Source organism: Nanorana parkeri, unplaced genomic scaffold (assembly GCF_000935625.1).
Source record: "Nanorana parkeri isolate BGI_ZX_2015 unplaced genomic scaffold, ASM93562v1 scaffold2155, whole genome shotgun sequence".
Classification (NCBI taxonomy): Eukaryota; Metazoa; Chordata; class Amphibia; order Anura; family Dicroglossidae; genus Nanorana; species Nanorana parkeri.
In genome coordinates, this window is record NW_017308423.1 from 32356 (window position 1) to 51286 (window position 18931).

The 18931-nt window shown below is 43.8% G+C and overlaps 1 pseudogene; it reads left to right on the forward strand.

Annotated features, from left to right (window-relative positions):
- The window catches only part of LOC108800892, a 10728-nt pseudogene extending 4892 nt beyond the window's left edge, over positions 1 to 5836 (forward strand).
- The last annotated feature ends 13095 nt before the right edge of the window (positions 5837 to 18931 follow it).

Sequence of the window (18931 nt, forward strand, 5' to 3'; positions counted from 1 at the left end):
TGCAAAGCCCTGCATGAATTGCAAGGTGATGTTGTGTAAATTAGCTCTATGTTGTGTTGCTTGCGTTGATGAATGCAGGAATGTAAATGCATGAGCTAACCATTTTTGTCTAAACTGTGAAGTAGCATTATATATGCATCATGTGTATGATTTTTCCATATATGGCATTATTGGAAATATGCTTTTAGAGACTTGCATGCCGCTATTAGAGCGGCGTGTAGCCTATGGCGCATGCTACATGACGCGCACATGCGTGAATACATAAAAACGCGCCATGACGGCGTGAAAATGTGACACGTTGCTCGTGTTTGGTTGATAAATACGTTTTGCTGTGTAAAAATGCACACGCACCTGGTGCGTGTGTGTGTTTTGGTTAGTAAATCACCCCCAGGGTGTCTCAGAAGTAAAGATGGGCCGAGGTTCACCAATCTGTGAAAAGCTGCGCCCAAAATGTGTCCAACAATTTCAGAATAATGTTCCTCAATGTAAAATTGCAAAGACAGGAGAGCTCACCTCCTATCAGTGTGTCCAACGGTGGCTGCGTTGTCTTGCGCCATCATCTTCTTGGTGCACTATTGCACACCTCTGTTGCACCAAATATTGAACAAAAATCATTTTATGAACCATTATTATATTTGGCTCAGATTATGAGATATTTTTTGGTGCCTAAAGTCGTACTTGGGATTTGTTTTGTTTATGTTTCAATTGCTCCACTGGTTGAGAACAGAAGGAGGTAGGAATCGGCAACAAGGTTTGTTAAAATCCTTGAAATGTACAGAAGTGGGGATGCTCTTTAAGTAACAGACCTGGGTGTGGTTGCAGAATGTATTTACATGGCTGAGGATCCTCTTGAATAGCCCCAGCAAGGTGTCATCCTGGCCTCAGGCATTGGCTAGGTGTGCATTGCAGAATGACAAGCTCCTTGAGGGTTGTGAGCTCAATGCCAATAACCTTCCAAAGAGGAAACGCAATCATCATGTGATGGAATTAATTAGAGACATTGTTTTTATGTATCTCCTTCTTTCCACACTGCGCACTTGGCGTTTCCCCTTCACAGGTTAGGTGAGTCTGCGTTACCTCCGTTCCTTATCATTGCCGAGAACATTCACCTTGTGCACCTATTTAGAAGTCTATTTTGTTTCTTCTACTGATGACCTATATTAGATTATTGTTCCCCTGTGCTAGCTTCTTGTACATGCAATGTTCAGTCGGCTGTACACTGGACAATTCTGATATATGAGGAGTATTGTGAAGGTCGTTTAACTGAAGTCAGGGAGGCTGAAGCAGCAGACTCCGTCTCTGGGATCTAGTGACTCAAAGGGCTGGTGTTTGTCGCTGATGGTCCCGGGGCTGGAGAGGTGAGTGCAAACAAGTTCACATAAGGGAAGTTTAGTGTTAAGGTTACAGGGAGGATTAAAATGCAGGTTAGTGTGAGGGCTACTGCTAGGTTTACAGGATTGGTTAGTGTTGGGGTTAAAAGGAGGGCTGGGGTTAGGGTTACAGGGAGATGTAGTGTTAGATTTACAGAGAGGGTTACAGTGAATGTTAGTGTGAGGACGACTGTTACGAATACAGTGATAGTGTAGAATTTAGTGTAATCGAAGTGCTGGAGTTCTTGGAGTGTCAGTGTTGGGGTTTCAAGAAAAATTAGTCTTCGGATTACAGTGAGGGTTAGTTTTAGGGTCACAGGGAGGGTTAGTGTTAGGGTCACAGGGAGGGTTAGTGTTAGGGTCACAGGGAGGGTTAGTGTTAGGGTTACAGGGAGGGTTAGTGTTGGGGTTACAGGGAGGGTTAGGGGTATAGGGAGGGTTAGTGTTCGGGTTATAGGGAGGGTTAGTGTTAGGATTACAGGGATGGTTAGTGTTAGAGTTACAGGGAGTGTCAATGTTTGGGGTTACAGGGTGTTAGATTTTCGGGTTAAAGGGAGGGGTAGTGTTAGAATGACAGGGAAGGTTAGTGTTAGGGTTGCAGGGAGGTTTAGTGTTAGAATTACAGGGAGGGTTAGTGTTAGGGTTACAGGGAGGGTTAGTGTTAGGATTACAGGGAGGGTTAGTGTTGGTGTTATAGGGAGGGCTAGTGTTGGGGTTACAGGGAGGGTCAGTGTTGGGGTTACAGGGAAGGTTATTGTTGGGGTTATAGGGAGGGTTCGTGTTGGGGTTATAGGGAGGGTTCGTGTTGAGGTTACAGGGAGGGTCAGTGTTGGGGTTACAGGGAGGGTTAGTGTTAGAGTAACAGGGAGGGTTAGTGTTAGGATTACAGGGAGGGTCAGTGTTGTTGTTACAGGGAGGGTTAGTGTTGGGGTTACGAGGAAGGTCAGTGTTGGGGTTACAGGGTGGGTTAGTGTTAGGGTTACAGGAAGGGTTAGTGTTGGGGTTACATGGAGGGTTAGTGTTTGGGTTACATGAAGGGTTAGTGTTGGGGTTACAGGAAGGGTTAGTGTTAGGGTTACAGGGAGGGTTAGTGTTAGGGTTACATGAAGGGTTAGTGTTAAGGTTACAAGGAGGTGTGTGTGTGTGTGTGGGGAGGGGGTGTTATAATGTAACCATGTTCTTATTGCACCCTGAATATGGTTGTAACATGAAACAGGGTCTAAAAGATAGACATAAGTTTTAGCTTAAGAAAAAAATAAAACCGATGCAGCTACCGAATGTAAGGATTGGTAAGCTGCAATATATTTCTTTATTTTAATTCTTAGGTTACCCAGGAAAAAACACGTACCACGATACATCATCTTCTTGTCCTGTTGCCAGTGGTGTATTCTGGTTTGGGGCTTCCCTAGGCAAGACAAAACTCGATCACCTGAGACTATTTGGTGTACTGTGCAGAATCTATGCTGGGCTCTGACAGCACAGTCCTCTTACCTTGCACTGCCTGACCTCTTTGGAACACGGCCTCCTTGTCCTCCGCACCCGACTGGGCGGCCTCCTCATCCTCGGTGTCCAACACGGCCTCCTTGTCATCTCAGCTGCCCAACTGGAGCTCCGCCTCCTCCATCTTCGCCCCCCGCCTCTTCCGTCTCAGGGGCCAATCAACACATTTTCTTCTCTCATGGGGGCCGCTTGCCAAATTTCATACTACAAAATATCTTGAAGATAGCTGTTCGGCAGCTTTCGTACATGAAAATGTTGTACATTCCAACAATATCCGGTATGGTACCACAGACACCAATATACACACAAGAAGGCCCCTTTCATATCTGTAGGTTTAGGTGCGATTAGGGATTCCTGCATCAGAAACTTGCATTTTACTGCAGCAGAAATCCCTAATCTGGTGTTTACAAGCATCATCCATTCAAGATAATGATAAGGTGACAGCAGCTCCATCTAAACGCCTGCACACCGCATGTAATGATACGTATAAAATACAATTTAGAGCCCCCTCTCCTGCTTACCTTGTTGCATGGCGGAGGCTGTGAGGCAGCACATCGGTCCCGGTGATCGGTGGTCATCTTATGATTGCCTTTAGTAAATATGAACTTTATATTTAACATGACTTCTGTCTCTTCTTCTTGTAGCTCTGCTGTTGTTCTCCATGGCCAAGCTTAAAGGATTGAGAATCTTCGCTATAATAGTGATGATAGTGACTATAGCCTACATTGGGAAAATTTCTTTTGAATATAAAGACCATTACATTCCAAAATTCCTAATTTACAAATACTTAGTACCTAATGGAATGTTTAGTTTGTCAGAAAAGGAAACCTCCGATCCCATCAGTGCAAACACAATCCTAAGAAAAGGAAATGGAATCCTATTTGTGGAGACCACGGACAGAATGGAGCCGCCGTCCCTGGTGTTGTGTGCTATTGAAGCAGCCGCCCGAGTCTACCCCGACAGACCGGTGGCCTTCTTCATGAAAGGACTGGAGGACATCATCACGGAAGAAGACGAGAAGAGAGCCAAAGAACGATTTCCATCCCTGTCACCTTTCGGCAACGTTTACCTCTTCCCTCTCAGAATGGGCCAATTGTTTAATAACACGCCGATTAAGTCTTGGTTTGATAAGGTACATTAGAGACTAAGTGGGGTAACATTGGGGAAGAAGATTTGGGTGCTTGTAGATGGAAAGCTGGATAATATTACTGCTAAAATGGCTCATCAATCTCGTAGTTATATTCAAGTAAACGCATCCTGAGGAAGATACAATGGCTTCTAGAGATGAGAGAAATAGAGAGTTTTCAGTTCTCCAAAGTTGAAAATTGTGAGATTTTTGTAAAAATACATTTGAGTGAACGGGGAAAGTTTGAATTTGGTTGAAGTTAGTGGTTTCTAAGGACACAATGGGCTTCAAAATAGCTTCTGAGGGTTACAAACGCCTCTTTCAACTCTCATAGACATGTTTTTGTGCAAAAATAACCCCTTATTATAAAAAAACTATTTCAAAGGATCACTAAGTAGAAAAACTTCCCAAAATGCATAACAGAAATCTTGAATTTGTAAAGTTTGAGTTTGGTTGACGCTAGTGGTTCCTAAGGGCGCAATGGGCTTCAAAATAGCTCCTGAGGGTTACAGAAGCCTGTTTTCGTGGGGTTTTTATTTCAAAGGAACACTAAGTAGAAAAACGTCCCAAAATGGATAGGTAGTGACTCAACATATTGAAGCTAAGAGGTCAGCCTGACATCAAAGCAAAGAGCGTGTACAAGAACAATGGAAACTTGCCTGGTTATCTCATTACAGGTTACGTTAAAGCCCAAATGAAGCTAGAAAAATGTATATGCAGTCAGGTACACTTTGTTCTAGCAGTTATGCAGGGAGCCTGAATACAAAGTAGTGCGCTTAGCAGTCAGCACTCAAGTAACAGATCGGGGCAGGAACACCTCCTCCCCTTCTCTGTAATAGAAGTCTGCGTGAAGACACTTGTGAAGAATGGTGTGGCTACAGAGCACCATGTTTGTATTCGTTATTTTTTCATTCAGAAATGTGGATCCATCCGAATGTCCAAATTTTCCCAAATTTGTGTGAATTTCAATTCTGAACAAAACGGATCGCACAAAGTATATTATTCAAAATGCGGTGTTACTTATGCTTTGTGGGGTGCAAGATGATGTCTCTGTCTTTGGAGTCTATATCTCTATTTATACAAGAAAGTATCTTGCTTGCTCTTTCTATCTAGTTTAGCAGCCCACAGCTCACGCCTATAGCAGGTATGTGGTAATGCTGCAGCTGCCCCTAAAAAGGTGAATTGACGTAGTATTTGGAATGTGAAGAAATGTTGTTATGTTATGGTCTCATGCTATGCTGTACTCTTCTTCATTACCAGGTAGACCGTAAAAAAGAAATCTACTGGACCCATGTTCTCTCAGATGCCTGTAGGTTTGCCATGATGTGGAAATACGGCGGCATTTACATGGATACCGATGTCATCTCACTTCGCCCAGTACCCGAGGACCATTTTCTAGCAGATGAGACTTCCACATCTACTAGTAGCGCTGTTTTTGGCCTCTCCTCACATTACCAGTTGGCGTGGCAGTTTATGGAGAACTTTGTTGAGAACTACAGGGGGGACTTATGGGGACACCAAGGGCCAGGGGTTGTTACACGTGTTGTAAAAAAATTGTGCGGCTGGCCAGTATTTAACTCTACGGATGATGTCATGTGTTCAAACATAAGTTATTTTCACCCTCGACGTTTCTACCCCATCTTGTATCCTGAGTGGAGACGGTACTATGAAGTCCGGTCAGATTTTGCCAACTTTTAATAACTCCTATGCCTTACATCTTTGGAATTACATGAATAACAAAGGTATATCTATGGTACCTGGAAGCAACACATTGGTGGAACATATCTACCAAAAATACTGCCCTACCACCTATGAATATGTCTTGGGAAAACTCACCTAAGGAGAAACTTTACATATATCGTTAAACAACAATAGTCACCTCTAGAAAAGTTTAGTAATGATCATCTACAAACAGATTTTTATAGACAATTGCAGGTTAGCCCTCGTTCACACCTGAACGTTTTGTAGCACGTTCTACGCTCGACGAACGCTCTACAAAACGCTCAAAAATATAAATCCCATTGTATTCAATGGTCTGGTTCCCACCTTAGCGTATTTCCGCCCGTCCCTAACGCGCTACAAAACGGCCCACGCCTGAAAAGGTACAGGTACTACTTTGGGCCGTTTTGTTGCGCGTTTCCATTGGGCTACAGCCAAGTAGCCTTCGGAAACGCACGACGGTCGCACGACTTTTTTTACCGCGAATTGCAATAAAAAAACGTGCGACGGTCGCGCGACAGACACGCATATGCAATACGCCTAGGTGTGAAAGAGACCTTATTGATTCTTTGCATGCCTTAGTTTTCTTTTCCTCCCCATTCCTCTCAAACTGGCTGTTTTTACTAAGGCCCAATTAATCCATCTCCCATTACTTCCTGGAACTCTGGCACATGTGACTTGGACATGTACCATGCACATCATCTGAGGGGGGAAAAATACATTTCCCTGAGATCTTGCGAGAATTTGCAGGTTACAAATGAGATTTCCCAGCTGATGTAGCCTTTCCAGGATGCAGCTCGTAGGCATGGGCTACATCACTGATGTATCTGTAAAAAAAATCAGTCAAGGCAACTGGAAGTTTCACTGGACATCCGACCAGCTTTCTCAATTCAGAATGACTTGCACAAAAAAATATCTGGGAATAAATATGGTGAATGTCGTTCCAATCCACATAATCTGTTGGTCACAACCAGGTGTTTATAGCATTTGCATAATTGGAATCTGGGAGGTGTTATTAACCTGCCCAGAGAGAGGTGTTAAAACAGCATTGTATGTGGCAGACAATAGATGTCTCACCCACCACCTCTATTCAATCTTGGCTTCTCCATTTTTACACAAATAGCCTCTTTCACACCTCTTTAGAACCAGTCCTCCTCCCTGTCTAGGATGTGTACTTGACTGTCTTCAGAGGAGTGATCTCTTTCCTTTAGATGTAGGTATAAAGTGGGAATTTTCTCTGCCCGGTGCTGTAGAGCAGTGGCGGACCTAAGGAACAAAGGGCCCTGGTGCAAGAGCACAATCCTCCCACAGCGCTCGGCCGCTTCTCACTTTCTATCCTCCCCGCTGGGACACTGAGCAGCGCCAGCGGGGAATAAAGAAAGCAGGGATGCGTTGCTGTATCGGCAGAAAAATTGCATTATTGCTCTCACTACGACGTTCGAGGCGATATGTAACATGTTCAGCACAATTGTCGTTTTTCGCACGTAGGCGCTACGGGCGGGGGACTTAAACATTTTTTTTCCCATTTTTTAATTTTTTTTAATGTTACATTCATTTTTAAACACTTTATTTTGCACATTAACCCTATTGGTATTACATAGGGGACTAACAAGCACCCTGTGTAATAGCAGATAGGGTGTGACAGGTCCTCTTTATGGAGGCATCAGGGGTCTTTTAGACCCCTAATGTCACCTAGAGACCCCAAACAAGCAGAGGAAGCCGATATCTGATTTTCCCAGGTTCTTATCCTGGCTCTGAGAGCCAGAGACTGTGTACAGTGACACCGGAAGTGATGTAATACACAGCACTTCCGCGTCCAGTGATCGGAGGAGAGATCAGCGGCTGGAAGCGGCTGAATCTCTCTCTGATCATTGCGGGGAGACCCACCTACCCAGTGGCCGTTGCGGGTGTACCACACGGTACAAACGATCCGGCGGCTGTTTAGACACCAGATCAATTGTAAGTTACACAGCAATCGCCTGCTGTTAAAAGCAGTACCAAGAGCACGGCTGCCGGAGCAGAAGTTTTACCCACTTCTGCAGGCCGCCGTCTATAGACATACTGCGGCCCGGAAGTGGTTAAAGTGACATTAAAGTAAATGTTTTCCCCCTCCCCCAATGTAAATGCCAGCACTTACCTTAACTGATGTCTCCTAATCCGATCTTCTTCTTTCCTGATGTTTTCATCTGTCCCTCCAGCGGTGCGGCGGGTCTCCGATCCAGCGCTGACTCCTCTGTAGTTGCTGGCACTTCCTGTCCCAGGGTGATCCAGTGTAAACTTGATGTTATTGGTTAATAACACCTCCAAGACTCTAATTTTGCAAATGCAATCAACATTTACAGATTATGTGGATTGGAGCGACATTCACCAAATTTATTCCCAGATACATTTTTTTGTACAAGTCATTCGGAATTGAGGAAGCTGGTCGGATGTCCAGTGAAACGTCTTCAAGAAAAATACAAGTCCAGTTGCCTTGACAGATTTTTTTTACAGATATACCATGACCTGGATGAATGAGAACCTTCACAGACATATATCACTGATGCCTAAGAGGACGAGGAAGTAGAAAAACAGTAATTGTAAGTAAAATAAAAAATATGGTTTCTTGAATGTAAGATGGTTTCATATCAGCATGTTGAGCTGAATGCTGATGTGATTTTAAGTCAAAGGGGGCAATGGTCCACTTTAAAAACACAGATTATGTAGCTCATTTAAAGCAGAACCCTCCTATCCTTTAAAGCCCAGAAAGGTGCCATCTTAGTCTCTTCTTGGATTGAAGTTGCTAAAGTGCTACACATGTGATAAGCTATGACACCAGCCATTTGAGGGCTTAAAGGAGAACTATGGGGTCAGTGTTTTTCCCCATAGTTCTCCATGAAGTGACGCGATTAATCGTTCCACTTCCCTATTTAAACGTGGCCTAAAAAATTGCTGGATTGTCTTCAGCCCCTCCCTGTAATTCAGTATCCTGTGTTTACCTGTCCCTGTGAACTGCCTGTCTCCTGGATTTTGGACCCGATACCTTGCCTCGACTACTCTTGCTCAATGCCTGCCACTGACCTTGGACTGATAACTAGACTTGTCTCTGCCTCATCCCTCTCTACCGTCTACGCTCTCCTGGTTTGACCTCGGCTTGCTTTGACCCTGATTTCTGGATTACCCCAGCTCAGCCACAGAAGCAACCTTCTGCTTGCACGGTTTCAACACCACTGGCACCCGTGCCACTCGCTGTCCGCCAGGTCTCTATCTCCACCTCCAGAGGCCTCAGGACACGAGGTGCAAGGGAAGCCTCTTCACGTGGTCAGTCTCCCCATCAGGTACATGAGAAGTGCCCAGTATTCTCCAGTGCAGTTTGTGTAAAAGATCTCCTTTAATCCGCTTTCCAAACACTTCCAGTTTATTATCCACCTCTGTGCTTCCAACTGTGCTTCACTCTCAATAGAAAAGCTCCTCACCCCCTTAGGTGAAACTTATCTATTATAACTCATGCCAAATTCACCTGTGTTATGAAGGGAAACATCACATTATCCTTATTTCCTCCATGGCAATAAAGATGATAAAGCGTATGATTCAGCTTGAAGAAAAGTAGAGTAGACCATAGTTTTGCTCTGTTTTGTTTTGTTGAGGAACAACAGTTTTCATTCACATGGAAGGCCTACTTGCAGTCTTTGCACACAGTGTGAAGACATCTCTTTAGTCACTGAAGTCCTTGAGAGATCCAGGCATAATGAAAATGCTTTGACATTAATGGACACGCCTAGAAGGCTCCTTTACTTCTGTGTTCAACCCCTATCTCTTTAGGTATATGGATTCTCTTGGTGGCACACTGCCAGAGCTGCTGCACGTCCTGTAATTCACCAGGGATTGAAGAGAGGGGATTGCTCTGCATAATATATTATATTATTATGTAGGGATGCACCAGTGAAAATGTCCCGGTACTAGGCGCAGGCGAAATTACCATGGTCGCAGCGGTCTCACTTGTGACTGGGCCCTGGTGTTCCTTCAGTTTCATTGAGAAGTAAAGATGTAAATGTATTTACATGGCTGAGGATCCTCTTGAATAGCCCCAGCAAGGTGTCATCCTGGCCTCAGGCATTGGCTAGGTGTGCATTGCAGAATGACAAGCTCCTTGAGGGTTGTGAGCTCAATGCCAATAACCTTCCAAAGAGGAAACACAATCATCATGTGATGGAATTAGTTAGAGACATTGTTTTTATGTATCTCCTTCTTTCCGTACATTCACCATTTCCCCTTCACAGGTTAGGTGAGTCTGCGTTACCTCCGTTCCTTATCATTGCCGAGAACATTCACCTTGTGTTCCTTCTTAGAAGTCTATCTTGTGTCTTCTACTGATGACCTATATTAGATTATTGTTCCCCTGTGCTAGCTTCTTGTACATGGAATGTTCAGTCGGCTGTACACTGGACAATTCTGATGTATGAGGAGTATTGTGATGGATGTTTAACTGAAGCCAGAGAGGCTGAAGCAGCAGACTCCGTCTCTGGGATCTAGTGACTCAGAAGTCTGGTGTTTGGCACTGATGGTCCCGGGGCTGGAGAGGTGAGTGCAAACAAGTTCACATAAAGGAAGTTTAGTGTTAAGGTTACAGGGAGGAATAATGTGGAGGTTAGTGTGAGGGCTACTGCTAGGTTTACAGGAATGGTTAGTGTTGGGGTTAGAGTTACAGGGAGGGTCAGCGTTGGGGTTACAGGGAGGGTTAGTGTTAGGGTTACAGGGAGGGTTAGTGTTGGGGTTATATAGAGGGTTAGTGATAGAGTTACAGGTTAGTGTTAGGGTTACAGGGAGGGTCAGTGTTGGGGTTACAAGGAGGGTTGGTGTTAGGGTCACAGGGAGGGTTAGTGTTAGTGTAGCAGGGAGGGGGTAGTGTTAGGGTTACAGGTAGGATAAGGGTTACAGGGAGGGTTACTGTTGTGGTTACAGGAAAGGTTAGAATTAGGGTTACAGGGAGGGTTAGGAGTATAGGGAGGGTTAGTGTTAGGCTTACAGAGAGGGTTAATGTTCGGGTTACAGGGAGGGTTAGTGTTAGGGTTACAGGGAAGGTTAGTGAGGATTTCAGGGAGGGTTAGTGGTAGGGTTACAGGGAGGGTCAGTGTTGGGGTTATAGGGAGGGATAGTGTTGGGGTTACAGGGAGGGTCAGTGTTGGGGTTACAGGGAGGGTTAGTGTTGGGGTTAGAGGGAGGATCAGTGTTGGGGTTACAGGGAGGGTTAGTGTTGGGGTTACAGGGAGGGTTAGTGTTGGGGTTACATGGAGGGTTAGTGTTAGGGTTACAGGAAAGGTTAGTGTTGGAGTTTCAAGGCCATCATCTACTACTTGAGCCGATGTTTGCTCAGAGGAAAAGCTTCCTCCTGCCTGCAGTGGATGGAACCTTCTCGGCTGTTGCTGTATATTGTGATCTGTCAGGAATTTATTCTTGTAAAGTTACATTAGGGTACAGATACAGTCCACTCTACCTGAAATAACCTTGCAGCGTTGTAACCATGGCAGGGGGTGAGCTGTATGTGTATATATTTTTGTTGGAAGACACACAATTGATCCGTTGTCAGAATTACTCCAAGCAATAATAATATCTAGAGAAGATTTCCTCCTTTCCATAAAGCACAATTGTCATTTCCTTTAACAGGTTAGACGAGTCTGCAGATGGATGTCTATAGAGCAGTAGCTGTGTTATCCCAGGATAGGATAGGAAGTGTGTTAGGACTACAGGTTTGGCTGTCTGACGCATGTGACCATTTAATAAAAAAGTGCTTTCCTCCTTGCACACATCACCGAGTGCTGGTGACTTCTAATATGGACTGTTAGGACTACAAGACACTTCTCTAGGAGGTGAGTGTGTGAGTGTGTGTGAGTTTTAGCTTGAAAAAAAATAAATAAAACCAATGCAGCTACCAAATGTAAGGATGGGTAAGCTGCAATTATATACAAATGAGGGATTGGGGTTTGCAATTACTTGTATTATGTTACCCAAATTACTAGTTTAAGTTATGAACCGCTATATAAGAATTCACACTTACAAGTATATGGTTCTGAGGATTCAATCATGAGATTTTTGAGCTCAACACAATAACAGAAATGTATTGGTATATAGTATTAAAGGAGAACTATGCGGTGACTTCTTTTCACTCCTCCTCATAGTTCTAGCCGACCTGTGACAATGAGACTGTCACAGGTCGGCTCAGTAGATCGGGAGGTGAGCGAACATATACCGGCGTTCGTTCACTTCACGATCCTGTCACGGCTCTCTGCCGTGACTGGGGAGGGGCTGGATTCTCCCCTCCCCGCTCCGATCCTCCAGCGCTGACTGGCGGAACGGACGAGGGAGGGGGCGGGTACAGCTGGCTCTGCCTCTAGATAGGCAGAGCCAGCTGTCAGTCACGCAGTTGGGCGGATCCCGGCACAATTGTCGGGATCCGCTTCAGCTGCGGCGTCTCAGTATACCGCAAGCTACAGCTCGCGGTATACTGAGCCTAGGGTGATGGGAGGACGCTAGTTTGTGTCCTCCCGTTACCGTAAGGAGAACTATGGGGAAAAGCCTTAACCCCATAGTTCTCCTTTAAGACTTAAATACAGTGAACCAACAATCTGTTTAACTACAAAACACAAAGAAAAGATTTAAACATGCAAAACGGGGCCTAAGAGATCCCACCGATGAGCAAAATGTGACGGCCGTACTGATGAAAGATAAATACGTGTTCACTAAAGGGAGTAGCGTGGATAGCTTCTTCCCCTCATGGTGTGAGATCTCCAGTGACTGCTGATGACTGGATGGTGCATGGAGACGGTTTTCAAGACCAAGCAGAAACATTGTTTAGGCCGTTGTATCCAATGGGAAAAGGATTTCATTGACTTTCCGTTTCAAACAGATGAGTGAAAACATATTTATTTTTCATCAGTACGGCCGTACATGACACAGATTTTCCTAGTTGGAGGTCGCCATTGGAGCGGCACTTATGTGGATGCATTGGGGATTTGTAGTATAATGCCGTTACACATACAGGGTTACTCCCAGGGCCGGATTTACTCTCCCTGCCGCCCCAAGGCCAGGTTCCACAATGCATCCCCCTCCCCGCCAACCCCCACCCCCCATCAACGGAGAATGGCAACCGGATGGCAGGATCAGGACTAAATGTAGAAAGCAACTTACCGCCCGGCACCCGGAACTGTATTTTCCGGCCTTCGGGGGATTCCACACCGCTGCCGCCCTGGAGGCCTGGCCTCGGTGGCCTTGTGGGGAATCCGGGCCTGGTTACTCCTAGACATTACTCCTAGACACTGCACTGTTGCCCTTCTGTTGTCTTGTACCAGTCTTGCCCCTCCCCAGTCTTTATTTTTATTCTTAGGTTTAGATACACCCAGGAAAAAAACATACTGCATACAGTGATACATCATCCTCTTGTCCCGTTGCACTGGCCCAATAAGGTTCTTATGATTAGATCAAACAGACGCACTGCGCTAATCAACAATCATAATACGTGAATAATATAGTGCTAAGTATCAAATAGATCACATATAACTGATATAATTAATAAATACTCATAAACAGTAAAACGTGTCTCTCATAGTAATATCTCCAGTAGAGATTAGGTCCAAATTGGTAATTAAAAATCCACCATAAATTGATGCAAAAAAAAAAAAAGGAAAAAAGTGACAAAGTGCCAAGATATTAAAAAACTATCAGTGATAAGTCCTTCTCATAGCTGTAGTGTGCAAACTCCCGGTGACTGTAAAAAACACCGCACTCACCAGACTTCCATATTCAAAGAGGCATAACAATCCCGGATCGCAATCACAGTGAACGTTTGCTCCTGCACCCGCAATAGGAACTTCCTCCTCCACTCACTCTGTGCACTTTCACAAGAAAGCTTCCTGTTCAGGTGTGGTCGTTTAAAAAACGTATCCGTTCCCCAGAGAGGACAAACAACAAATGTAAAAAAATTAAAAAATTAAAAATAAAATTAAAAAATGTAAAACAAAATAAAATGATTTAAAAATAAAATAAAAAATGTGTAAAAAAAACTAATAAAAAAAAGCACAACCCCTCCCTCCCCCCACATAACACACACATATTGTGGTGCACACCATGTACATTATCCTAGCACAAAAGTAAAACATGCAATCCGTGTTAAGCATAGTTAAAGAGAATATTATATTTCTAAAAGACAAGCACTTCTTAAGGATATATAGTGTCCACGGTTCAATGACAAGGGTGAATGCAGTGTATGCTATGATCTCAGTAGACTTTCCTATGTATATATAAAAGAAAAAAAACCATATAGTAACAAATCTATATAAGTAAAAGAACAGTAGAGAGTAGAATCCGACTCATTGCAATCTAAAGTAAAGATATCACCTTCCCTCCAGTCCCCTCATCCATTCAGGACAGATCGACCCTTTCCACGTCCTGAAACCAACTTCCTCTATATTCCAGGTTATTAACAGTAAATAAAATAAAAACTTTTTCTATATGGATTGACAGTTAGACACTGAAATTCAAGTGTGAAATATGCAAGGATTTAAATTCAAGTATACACTTCCAACTCTTTTAGACCTATCCGGTTTGTCAGAGGACTGAGGATTCTACAGGTGAAACTCAAATAATTAGAATATCGTGCAAAAGTAATTGCAGTAATTTCTGCAAAAGGGGCCCAAACCAAGTACTGAGTACATATGCATGCTGGTACTTTTCAGAGGTCCGATATTGTTCTATGTACAATCCTTGTTTTATTGATTGCATGTAATAATCTACTTTTTTGAGGTTGTGGATTTGGGGTTCTTGGGGTTTTCATTAGCTGTAAGCCATAATCATCACAATTATGACAAATCACGGCTTGAATTATCTTGCTTTGCATGTAATGAGTCTCTCTCATATATTAGTTTCACAGCATAAGTTGCATTAGTGAAATAAATGAACTTTGCACGATATTCTAATTATTCGAGTTTCACCTGTATATCATTCCAAGCTTTCCAATTTTTTTCATAAGCTGGTATGGAGTTGCTGAAAGTGTCAAAGGACAAAAGAGCTCTTAAGTTCATAAAGAAAAGGATTGGAACTCACATCCGGGCTAAGAGAAAGAGAGAAGAACTGAGCAATGTGTTGGCTGCCATGAGAAAGGCTGCAGCAAAGAAAGATTAAACTGTAAAGATATCAGTCATTAAACATTTAAAAAATATTTTCCTATATGGGTTGTGTTTTTCATAATTAAATGGAAATTTTGTAAAACAGTGTCTTAATGCTGTGCACAGAGTTTGTAAAAATCAAAGAGCTGCAGGAAATTTTTTCATGAAATAAAGTTTTCTCACATACCAAAAAACAAAAAAAACAAAACAATTTATAACCTGAAAGGTCAGCATACCTTTTTAGTAATACATGTAAGTTAGGAACCGACAACAAGGGTCGAGTCAGCGTGAGAATGATATCATCAGCAAATAATGCTACTTTAAACTGTTGGCTCCGAGCCGTCACCCCCACCACGTCTGGTGACAATCGTATGTTTGATGCTAGGGATTCTATACATAAGGTAAATAGTAGAGGTGACAGTGGGCACCCTTGTCTAGTCCCATTACTTATGCGGAATGTCTTAGAAGTGGCATGCGGTAACTTAATAGATGCCGAGGGCGTGGAGTAAAGAGACCGTACAGCATGTAAGAAGGGTCAGCCTAGCCTATCAAAAGGCTTTCTCGGCATGAAGGCTTAGCATAAGAGTGGCTTCTTTCTTTCGTTCCGTGATGTCTAGGAGGTCAATAATCCTGCGTGTGTTGTCTCCTGCTTGCCTATTTAAAAGGAACCCTACTTGGTCAGTATGAATTAAAGTAGGAAGTAAACGAGCCAGCCTGTTAGCTAAAATTGCTCCGGGGCGAGTTTGGGTAGATCACAAGAGCGAAGGTATTGTGCGATGCGGGAGCCCAAGGCGGCGTCCTTCATATTGAAGGCAGGGCCCTCTATATTATAGAGTCCCTCGTAATAATCCTTAAAGAGTGTAGCTATTGTCTCAGGGTGTTGTTGAATCACGCCCTTGGTGTCCCTCACCGCTGTCACTCGCCTGTGATCCGCCTCCTCTTTGAGTTTGCGAGCTAGAATGGAATGTGCCTTATTGCCTTTTTCATAGTACTTTTGTTTAAGGTAGCGCATTGACTGCTCCGTCTTGTGTATAAGAAGATGGCGTAATTGAGCCCGGAGATCAATGAGTAAACATAGGGTAGTTTTAGTGGGTCTAGAGGCTAATTTATGTTCCTCAGCTATTATCAACTGTTGCAGCCGACCGACTTTATATAGACGGTCTTTCTTATAAATATAAAGTGGCCCCTAATGGTAGCCTTGTGGGCCTCCCATAGGATGGAGGTATCCGAGACAGATCCCAGGTTAGTGGTGAAATACGATTGAATCGCATTTTCCACTTCAATACGAGTCGAGTTCTCTTTAAGAAGGCCGTCATTGAGTCTCCAATGGCAGCGTTTCACAGTGGTGTGATCTATCTGGATAACGAGTTCTACGGGGGCATGGTCTGACCATGATATAACTCCCACTTCTGCACCCAACGTGTTCCTAATTACTGGCATATTTATAAAAAAAGTAATCTAACCGGGTATGGGTGTTGTGAACCGGAGAGAAAAAAGAGAAGCACTTCTCCGACAGCCTCCAGGAGTCCATGAGATCATATTGCCGAAGCAAGCAACGGAGTCGTTTGGATTGATCTAGAGTGTTTCTAGGAGGGGGTCTACCCAGGAGGTTCATGTGATCAAAGGCTATCGAACATGGTAGATTGAAATCTCCTCCTACCACCAAGTATGTGTAGTCCCATTTTTGAAATTTAGAGAATATTCTTTGAAGGAATTGAATTTGGTTACTATTAGGAGCATACACATTACAGATGATAGTCGGCACATCATTCCATGTTCCATATAACATCACATACCTTCCTTGTTTATCTACCAGTATCTGGACTGGTTTAAATGGACAAGAATCCCTCAGAAGCACCACTACTCCCGCTTTCTTATGTAGAGAGGAAGCAGCGTATGACCTAGGGTATAGGGAAGTCAGGAATTTAAAAGAGTTTTGGGGGGTATAATGTGTCTCCTGCAAAAAGACCACATCTTCTTTAGCCTCTTTTAAGTCTCTATATACCAAGTTCCTTTTAGTTAGACATGTGCACTGCCAAAAAATTCGTTTAGTTTCGTTTCGTTTTAAATTCGGATTTGTGTTATTTCGTTTTTCAGGATTCGGGTGTGAAAGTCAATTCGGATTCGGAATTTGGATTCGGACGAAATTCGGTAGCGTTAGTACGAACGTTCGTTTCGTTTTCTGTTCTTATTCGTTTCTTATTCGTTTCGTTCGTTTGCAGCAAAAGTGACATTTGAGGGGGAAAAAATATTTTTCTCCTCTAATGTCACTTTGCTCCAACGAACGAAACGAATAAGAAACGAATAAGAAACGAATAAGAACAGAAAACGAAACGAACGTTCGTACGAACGCTACCGAATTTCGGAAATGGAAATTCGGATTCGTTTGCATTCGTTATGTCTGTAATTCGGAATTCGGATACATCCGAATGTCCGAATTTCCGAAAATTCGTCCGAATTTCGATTCGGAACGAAACGAATCGCACATGTCTACTTTTAGTTTGGGAGTTGAGCCCTTTAACATTAAGGGAGAGTAATTTACAATTTTGTGATCTATTCATTATAGCGGGTAAGGGGACGACAGGCTATGCATAAGTAGTGAAAGTGGATGTGTGTGCGGCAAAGTAGCAGGTACCTCTCTGGTGTTCATAGAGTAGAAGTAAGGTGGGGTGTGGCTCGGAACCATCCAGTAGGCTGATGAGGATCTAGGTGGCTGCGGACTCGGATGAGAAGATGAGGTAAGTAGCTGGAACAAAAAGTCGGATTCTATCAACAGTAAAAAGAAACTATCGCAAAAAACTGTGAAAAACACATAACTAAACAGTAAGTAAACGAACATATTAGGTAACATTTCAAAGTCGGTGGGGTATTGTACATCTCCACACTCTAGTAGGAATATAGCGTGAATATCTGCCCAAGTTATTTCTATTTGGAGAGAAATCGCACTAAAAAAGGGTTCCCACAGTGATTTAACCCCCTGCGTGAGTTAAGGGGGGAGGGGGGGGAGAAGGGGAAAGGGTAGTGGATCAAATACGAGAAGGGTCTGGGTAAGTGAAAAGGAGAGTATAGCAGCTAGGGCTAGCTCCCTGACCCGCCATTACCCTACTTTTGCTAAGGTAAGATAGGATAAATACAAAAGTATAGCCCGAGGGAGAAGAGACTTTTATTGACTCCCCAGGGATGAGCTATTAAAAAGCATGTATGTGTCTCATCTCCCTATACCACATTCAGGAAGCCTAAGCTAAGTCTAGTCAACCTTATGTTAAGACATAGTGGTATCTAAATACGTAATTCATAGTCAATAGCGTTCCGATTAGTATAACTCCTTCAGCGTTGACGTCGTGGAGTGGACATCGGAGGACCCCTTGATTTGCGGAAGGGAGTATCAAAAGGGGCATCTTTGCGGACATACTTCCTCCCTGGAGTAGCTTTTTGCCAAGAGAGCGGTTCCGGGCCCAGTTTAGGTAGGGGATCCCAGCCAGGCAAGGTGGGACAGTTGATGCGTAGATCCGAGCAGAAGGATCGTAGATCTTCCGGCACCTTGAGAGTAGCGCTTTTCCCATCTCGTCGTGCCGTCAGGCTAAATGGAAACCCCCAGCGATATTGTATGTCGTTGTCTCGCAATAGGGTCAGCAGAGGCTGAAGACATCTACGCTGTTGCAGTGTGACCCATGAGAGATCTGGATACAGTTGTAGAGGGGCTCCATCAAATTCCAGGGATCTCAGGTTACATGCTTTCTGAAGGATCTCTTCCTTCACCGGAAAGTGATGAAGTCTACAGATCACATCTCTTGGGTTAGTGGATGACCCTCTGGGACGAAGAGCTCTATGAGCACGGTCAATTTCAATCTTGTTGGTGGAGGGGGAGCCCAGGATATTGTAAAAAAATGACTGCAGTACCGCATGTAAATCTTCAGGTCCTGTTGCCTCAGGTAGCCCTTTAATGCGAAGATTGTTGCGGCGGCCTCTGTTGTCAAGGTCTTCCACATGACGTTGCAGATCTCTAATAACCGCAGCTTGTGCAACGTATTGAGTCTGGAGGCGATACAAGTCAGTTTTGTTGGTCTGCACTTCATCCC